Source organism: Chrysemys picta, chromosome 7, assembly GCF_011386835.1.
Source record: "Chrysemys picta bellii isolate R12L10 chromosome 7, ASM1138683v2, whole genome shotgun sequence".
NCBI lineage: Eukaryota > Metazoa > Chordata > Testudines > Emydidae > Chrysemys > Chrysemys picta.
The window spans coordinates 118,716,148-118,724,515 of NC_088797.1; the positions used below are offsets into that span (position 1 = coordinate 118,716,148).

The window sequence follows — 8,368 nt, forward strand, 5'->3', positions numbered from 1 at the left end:
CTTAATCATCTGCAGATATGAAGCATAGAGGAGCTGCCCAGCTCCAGCCAGGATCTGGACCATGGAGTATCAAGGGCCAAGTCTGGGCCATAAACACCAAGACAACCAGGAATACTTAGCATTGAAATCAAGTCCTCTACTTGGTAGTGAGCCTAGAGTCAAGCAGAGGCAGTTCTCCCACAAGAGAGAAAAGGCCAGGTGAGTAGAGACATCATGTGTATCAATAGAAGGTCATGACTGCAGGGTCACAGCCTGAGACATTCTTGAGCACCTGCAACTCATTGGCCTCAGCTGCTCAAATTCCACTTTAATTGGTATTGCCAGTAGCCCTCAATTTGGTCTACAGGTAGTTGTTTTGTGTAATCGAGTGATAGACCACTAAAGTACACTCATGACTGTTGAGCCTGATCAATGGTCAGGGATAATGTGCACCAGAATCAGAGTACAAAGGCTTACCACTGTGATAAAACTGTTCTGATAAAAGGTATCAGTTGCACTGCTGTACTCAAGGCTGTAGGTTACTGTTTATTATACCTTACTCCTTTTTAAAGGATTTCCACAAAGGCTGAAAGTTAGAGGGAATAAAGCTGTATGCTTCCACTCATGAGCTGTGGATTTGAAAGTTTGACTTAGTGTTTTTCTCCTAATAGGATAAAAGACTAAAGGGTGGGGTGGAAATCTAATGCAGAGGGTAATGCAGGTGGTCAGAATCATCTTTAGCCATGTAGAGGTAAGGGTTAATCTGTGAAACCTGTGGCCTACAAGATCAGAGGAGTGGTCTACAGATGTGCCTACACCACAGGAATCAACACCACATCAGGGAATGGTGATGCAATACAGTATAGCAGACAACCTCTTATGTTCTCTTCACTTGGAAGTCACAGACTAGGACTGAATTCATAGGCAACTTTAAGATTAGGCACATAATATCAGTGAGATGTTGCTGCAATCAATTTGCAGACATCTAGATAAGGTGACAAGTAACAGTCAGCATGGATGTGTCAAAAAAAAGTGTCAAACAAACCTGATAGCTTGCTTTGACAGGGTAACAAGCCTTGTGGATATGGGGAAGCAGTAGATGTGGTATATCTTGATTTTAGTAAAGCTTCTGATACTGTCCCGCATGACCTTCTCATAAATAAACTAGGGCAATGCAACCTAGATGGAGCTACTATAAGGTGGGTACAAAACTGGTTGGAAAACTGTTCCCAGAGAGTAGTTATCAGTGGTTCAGAGTCATGCTGGAAGAGCACAATGAGTGGGGTCCCACAGGGATCAGTTCTGGGTCTGTTTCTGTTCAATACCTTCATCAATGAATTAAATAGCAGAGAGTACACGGTTTGTGGGCAATAACAAGCTGGGAGGGGTTGCAAGTGCTTTGGAGGATAGGATTAAAATTCAAAATGATCTGGCCAAACTGGAGAAATGGTCTGATGTAAATAGGATGAAATTAAATAAGGACAAATGCAAAGTACTCCATTTAGGAAGGAACAATCAGTTGCACACCTACAAAATAGGAAATGACAGCCTAGGAAGGAGTACTGCGGAAAGGGATTTGGGGGTCATAGTGGACCACAAGCTAAATAGGAGTCAGTGCAACACTGTTAAAAAAAGGCAGACATTATTCTGGGATGTATTAGCAGGAGTGTTGTAAGCAAGACATGTAATTCTTCCACTCTACTCAGGCCCCAACTGGAGTATTGTGTCCAGTTCTGGAAAGATGTGGACAAATTGGAGAGAGTCCAACAAAGAGCAACAAAAGTGATTTAAGGTCTAGAAAACATGACCTATGAGGGAAGATAAAGGGTTTGTTTAGTCTGGAAAAGAGAAGACAGAGGGAACATGATAACAGTTTTCAGGCACATAAAAGGTTGTTACAAGGAGAAGGAAGAAAAATTGTTCTTAACCTCTGAGGATAGGACAAGAAGCATTGGGCTTAAATTGCAGCAAGGGAGGTGTAGGTTGGACATTAGGAAAATCTTAACTGTCAGGGTGGTTAAGCACTGGAATAAATTGCCTAGGAGGTTGTGGAATCTCCATCATTGGAGACTTTTAAGATCAGGTTAGATAAACACCTGTCAGGAATGGTCTAGATAATTAGTCCTGCCATGAGTGCAGGGGACTGGACTAGATGACCTCTCAAGGTCCCTTCCAGTTCTAGGATTCTATCACCATACAGTTTTACTCATGGTGGCCATTTGACACTTGTGGTTCTTTTGAGATAAGGGTGAACAGAAGGATTGTGGTCCTATTGGCACCTACATGAGTGCCCATCAGTTATTTGCTCCCACAAATGATGCAGTAGGGCTCATTCCAGAGTAAGTTCACTTGCAAATTACCTTCGATTTCCTTAATCCCTTTTAGGGCTCAGTCCTGCTCCTGCAGCAGGAAATTAGAATCTTTCCTTCAGCTGCTGAATCACAGGGTCTATTAGGTTTTCAATATCCAGCCAGTCACATAGAAGAGAGGAAATCTACAAGCAGGAAGCAGAGTGGCTTGGTTTGGAGGAATACAAGGCTGTGATTGAACAATTGCTAGTTGTATCTGCTATCACAGGCAGGTTATTTTGCCTACTGGCTCAGTTTTCCCCCAACTGAGCAATAGGGTAAATACAGTCATCCTCCTAGAGGGGATATGAAGATTAGATATTTTGGACACATGAAATACAACATAAGCATTAAATATTTTCCAAGGATAAGAGGGGCCCAATTCTCCTCACACGGATGAAAGTCAGGAAGAATACAGCTGACTTTTTGGAGTTGCACTAGCATAAGAGTAGCAGGGGAATGAATCCTCATGTTTAACATGAATGGCTTTCCTCAGGATCCTGTCTAGCAGTTTAGTAAGCTCAGTTACAAAACAGGGAAAGAAACCTTTAAGGCATTCAGAAATCCAGGAGTTATTCTCAAACCTGGCATTTTACTCTCAAAATGGAGAGTTTGGTACAACACTCCCTCCTTGTAGCCAGCTCTTCGCTATAACTTGTGTGTTCTTTGAAGCTCATTCATTGGTCTCCTCTACTGCAAAGGAGAAAGCCTCAAGAGAGCATTCCCTGTTCTGAAGTTGGTGAATAATGCTGTTCCTTTTAGATAGCAGTAATTTCTGGGCCTTGGCTAATTGAGATAGCTCCAAGCAACGTTGCTCACCAAATGCAGGTGAAGGGTCCTTTTAATCTGATGTCCCAAAGCTTTTTGGCTCAGTGTTATACTGATACAAAGTGCTTTATTAACATGGCTATAATGTAGACTTAGAAACCTGAGGGACTAGACAGACCTGTTTTGATTGAGATTATATAAACAAGTCATAAACAAAACCTAGGTCTTCTGATTACCAGTCCTGTGCTGTAATCACTAATATAGTTTATCTTCCTTTAAGGTTCTAGTCAGAAGGAGTTTACTATCTTTCTTGGTTGACACCTACATACTAGTGAGACCCTGTTGAGCTAGTTTTAGATAGGCAAGCTTTTTTCAGTTTTAAGGTAGTTAATATTTAGAACTCTAATAGATTAAAGGGCCTTTTAGGCACTAGCGACTTATCCTTTTATTTGAGATCCTTAAATGGAAGAAGGGAGAAAGCAAGGAAGTGTTAGTGGGGAAACCAGGTTAGAATGTCAAGTATCAGAGAAGTAGCTATATTAGGCTGGATCTGTAAAAAGCAACTAAAAGTTTTATAGCACCTTAAGGACTAAGGGATGTTAGAGTGGTTAGACATCTTGCTTATAGCGACACAAGAAATGCAGAGCAGTAGTAACTATCAGTTATTCAGACTCATGAGTTACTAAGGTCTTTTTACTTATCCTGTACATTTGCCAGGATACAGGCTCTATTGATTTTTTTTAGCACCATTAAGTTTATCAGTGGAGGTAGTAGCTCTTTAGAGCCAAGTACACCTTTACAATTGCACATCTCCACAAGTAGAAGTTAAACCTTTGATAGTAAAGGAAGTAAAGTTATATTTACTTATACATTAAAGCTTTTAATATAGATACAAAGAAAATACAGCCAATGAAAAAAAAGTACTAATTCCTCAAGAACTACAAGTAGGAAAACTTACCTCTAGAAGAAAAGCACTACTACTTGTTACTCACCTATAGAACACTACAATGTACACCTCAGGACTAACTGCTGTTTGTCTCTGCCAGGTTTAAATAACCAGTAATCAGAAGAGCATGCTGGGAAAGGATCTTATAAAAGAGTGACCCTAGGCTGGAGAACATAATGGTTCCTAGGGAATGATAGGGAAGAGATTGAGCTTGTACATTTCTGAAGGACCAGCTGAAAGATAAGAAAGCCTTTAAAGCTCAAATCTTGAGCATTTGATGTAGTTGTGACTTTGAGATTGTTTTTTGTTAACAAAAACTCTGTTGTATGTTCAGTATTAGTAGTTTTCTGTATTTAAAGAATATTTACTGTTGTATGCTGATATAATCGTGTTGCTCTACTGTTTGTGAGGTTAAAAAATAAAATCCTTTCTACTGGAATATCCTTTGCCCTGGGCTATTATTTTTTCTTATTGCCATAGAGGGTTTTTATAGTTGCTTATACCTGTGTAGGGTGCTAATATGCTGATCTGGTGATAGTTTCTACCTGTTCCCCACAACTATAAATAACTTTGCAAGGTATAAGGTAGTAGCTAATCAGACCCTACAATTTTAAATAGTGAAGTTGAGTTTCTTCCCATCAGAGTGATTTTCTGCATGTGAGAAATCCTTGGGGTTATGTCCCTTTTCTCAAAAGTCTATAGACCCCTCTTACACTCCTTCCCCTCCCAAAGGTAAAGGAATAGAACAGCTGTTCTTTGCTGTTGGTGGCTATACTTCACTCAGCAGTCTTTCTTTGAGCCCAGAGATCAGATCCTGGACTCGGTGCTGTGGATTGTCACCAGCTGTGGATTTAGCTCAAGGTACTTTAAAGAAAACACTATTATAAGTACTGTCTTAATACACAAGCTTTGTACATATTCTGTCCCCAAATGTATCTCCTACAAACTCATTGACTTCCATGGGGCTACCCTAGATATAAACCAGTGCAGATGTGGGCCATTATTAATCTTTTCTGTTCCTTGGGAGTGTGCTTTTGTGATTAAAGCACATAACAGGAAATGGGCTTTCTCATGGACTTGCTGTGTGACTGGGCAAGTAATTTAACCGTTTCCCTATTTCTAGTAGAAGAATAGTTGCATATCTCAGAAATGTAACTTGTTGTTTTGTGTATGAAACTTGGCCGTGTTCAGCTCTGCCTAGCCCTAGCTGCTCTCCCGAATTCAGATAGTTCACAGGTATATATGCTCAAATGGGAAAAGCAGGCCTATGTTAGGAGTTTCCTGGATGCCACTTCAGGTGCATTTATGGTCAGAAAATGGAGTGTTTATTAAAAGCAAATGAACAAGAAAGTGACATGAACATTGTTAATTTTTACATGATGACCTTCCAGCTTAAAAAACAAACATGGTTTGAGCCAAATCCAGCTCTCAGAAAAGGAGGAACAAGTTTTACTGACTCCAGTTAAAATTTTTTTTTTTAAAGGGACAAAGTGGACCAGAAGCACAAGCACACAAATCTCAGTCTCTTGCCTTCTTAATGGACTTAAAATGGAAAACAATACCCATGGGTGTAAGTACAGATGGTAAGTAATTCAAATCAGTGGCACATATTGTATATGTTCTGAGAACAGCTGTGTAATTGACTGCATTCCCTCAATGGAAGTGTTTGTGATGGAGGAGCGGTTAGGATGAGCTTTTACACAAGGAAACAGGGCAATTGTCCAAAGGTGGCAAAGTTACCTATTTAGCTAAAGCAAATAGCAAAATGTGCAAATAAACCAAAAAGAAATACTTGCTTAGTCCACAGTTCACTCTGTACTGTTACCACACCTGTGTTTGGAGGTGATTCCAGATCTGGAGTAGGACTTTCCTAAGTTTTAGTGAGTGTGCTGATGATCTGAGGTGTGTGAGAGAAGAGGTCGATTTAGCCCTGTCTCATCTCTCGGAAATAAAAAGCTTAAATAATTTCCCTGCCCTGTCAATCGTTTGCATTCCCAATGTGGTGGAAAAACCACATGTTGTGTAAATCCATTCTTGTCTATTTAAAAAAAATAGATCAAAATGGGTCTCTCATATAGCCCTTGTCACTGCAGTCTATGTATACAAACAGACAGGCACAAGGACTTTGTTTTGCTATTGAAATCAATAATTCCATTGCTCAAAGCTGGCAGTGTGATGCAGTGGGCTAGGAGTCAGGAGACCCAAGTTCTTTCCACCCCTGCCTCTCATTTGCTAGTTGATTTTTGGCAAAACATGTCATTTTTGTCCCTCTGTTTATCCCCAGTGAGCAGAGGGGGAATGATACTTTGAATATGAAGAACTCAAAGAGTTTGACACAGTGCTCTACAAAAGCTAAGTATTTATTGCAGGAAGCTGTGTTTCTGTCATGGTGCAGAAACACAGCTTCCTGTCAGATTGAAAAGGCACCCTACAGTGTAAAAAAATTTGAGAGAATATAATAATGAGGAGGGATTATTATTTATTTCCATTATGGCACCTAGGAACCCAGTAAGAGGAAGCTTATTTGATAGCTCTCCCTCCGGCATGTCGTATTACTGTGATTGGCTTGTATGCTTCTTCTGACCTCAGCACTACTCATCTCATAAACCCTCAGAAATCTAAACACCCCAGTAATCACTCATCTCTTGCCTTTAACAACATATATTGTGGGTTGTTATGGGAGCTTTGCGTTTGCATGGGAGAATGGGGGGCTGTTACCATTTTAATATCCCTTTAAAATTCTTCCATAAAGGAATTTAAAAGCACCATTTTCCAACCAGGAGAAAGAATGTTACAGAGCTTACCTTTTCCAAAGAGAGGGACACGATATCTTGTGCAAGGTTTATGTCCTACTCAGGTTGCAGTTCAGCTCCAAGTGGATGCATAAGGCTTGTTATTTTCACAGACTGTTCCTGTGGCAGGATTGTATCTGAAATCATCAACAGTGCTGCTTTAATAAACAGGTGACAGCGCTCCTCGGTAACCTTTGAACCGGCATTGCAACAGGTTCAAAGGCAGTAATTGTCCCTGATTAAATATGAGCAGTAATTTCAGCCAGTTAGAAATGTCAATTTAAACAAAAGGTTAAACATACAATTCTTACCCAATGGCTTTACAAAGGAAGAGCACGCCTTGAAAAGCTAACACCAGCCCAGAGAAAGCTAAGCGCTTCGCGCTTTAATAGGGCTTTCATTTGTTTTGAGTGCTTGGGATATGTAGCAAGAGTGGCTTGATTCAGAATGGGAGCCTCTTATGTGTTTGTGATGGGCAACCAGATTATAATACCCTACCCCTTTACAACCTCATTAGAGCAGAGCCTTTCTAAGACATTACGGGGAGAGGCAAATCCTGCCCCTGCCTGAGCAGAGGTGTAGATTCCCTTTGCAGTGGAACCTGTACAGTTTTGCTAATCAATGGAGTAGTGCACTTTGGCAGGGAGTTCGGTCCCTAGGGACTCCTAATGCAGCAATGCACAAGGAATAGAGGTGCCATGGTAGGGTCCAAGGACTTACTGATTTGTGGAGATCCTTATCTCTCCCCACCAGCATGGGGTGCTATGTAAGTGGGTCACATCAGTCACTGGATTGTAGATAGGAAGCACAGTTCAATGGTTAGGATGCTAGCCTGGTCCAGTGACACCTGAGTTCAATTCCCTGGTTTACCATAGATTCCCTGTAAAATGGGATAATAGCACTGTCCTACCTCCCAGGGGTGCTGTAAGGATACATATATTAAAGATGGGAAGATGCTCAGATATTATGGTGATGGGTGGTCATTATGTACTTTAGATAGATAGATCCTCAGTGTAACTGCTTCAGAGCCTGGGGAACGGGCCTACCACCATGTCCGAGCATTTGTCAGAGCCCGGTTTGGTTACTTGAGCCAAGAACTGAGTTCAGGATTTACCTCTAATAGTCTGAAACACTAAGGGCCAAATCCCGAGTCCTTACTCAAGCAGAGGTCCCACTCTATCAGTGACTTTGGGGCTGGCTCTAGAAACAACAATGTTATGTGTAAGGTGTTAAGCCATTACTGTAGCAGAGTGTTTTGAAGGGTTACAAATTACAATAGTACAGTTTGCATGTTGATTCAGGCCTGGCTGCAGTCTTGTGCATCTGTCTGTCTTTTTTAAATTTATTTATTTAAATGTATCAGAATGCCTTGCATCTGAAGAAGTGAGGTTCTTACCCACGAAAGCTTATGCTCCCTATACTTCTGTTAGTCTCAAAGGTGCCACAGGACCCTCTGTTGCTTTTTATTTAAATGTGAATCAGTGAACCAATATTGACCCTTTTCGTTAAGGCCTTCGGTAGTCTTAATCCAAAAT

The 8,368-nt window shown here is 40.8% G+C and overlaps 1 protein-coding gene across 4 annotated transcripts in view; it reads right to left on the reverse strand.

Annotated features, from left to right (window-relative positions):
* Positions 1 to 7,080, reverse strand: part of ACSL5 (acyl-CoA synthetase long chain family member 5) — a 35,976-nt gene extending 28,896 nt beyond the window's left edge. Inside the window, exons 1-2 of one of the 4 annotated variants that reach the window (XM_065552500.1) lie at positions 6,846 to 7,002; positions 2,340 to 2,473 (exon numbers count right to left, since the gene is read on the reverse strand). The gene's annotated coding sequence lies outside the window, so the exon portion shown is untranslated. Of the gene's footprint in view, positions 1 to 2,339; positions 2,474 to 4,087; positions 4,225 to 6,845 lie in introns of all 4 variants that reach the window. The other 3 variants (XM_065552499.1, XM_005293906.4, XM_065552501.1) reach the window with 3 other exon arrangements.
* Between the last annotated feature and the right edge of the window lie 1,288 nt (positions 7,081 to 8,368).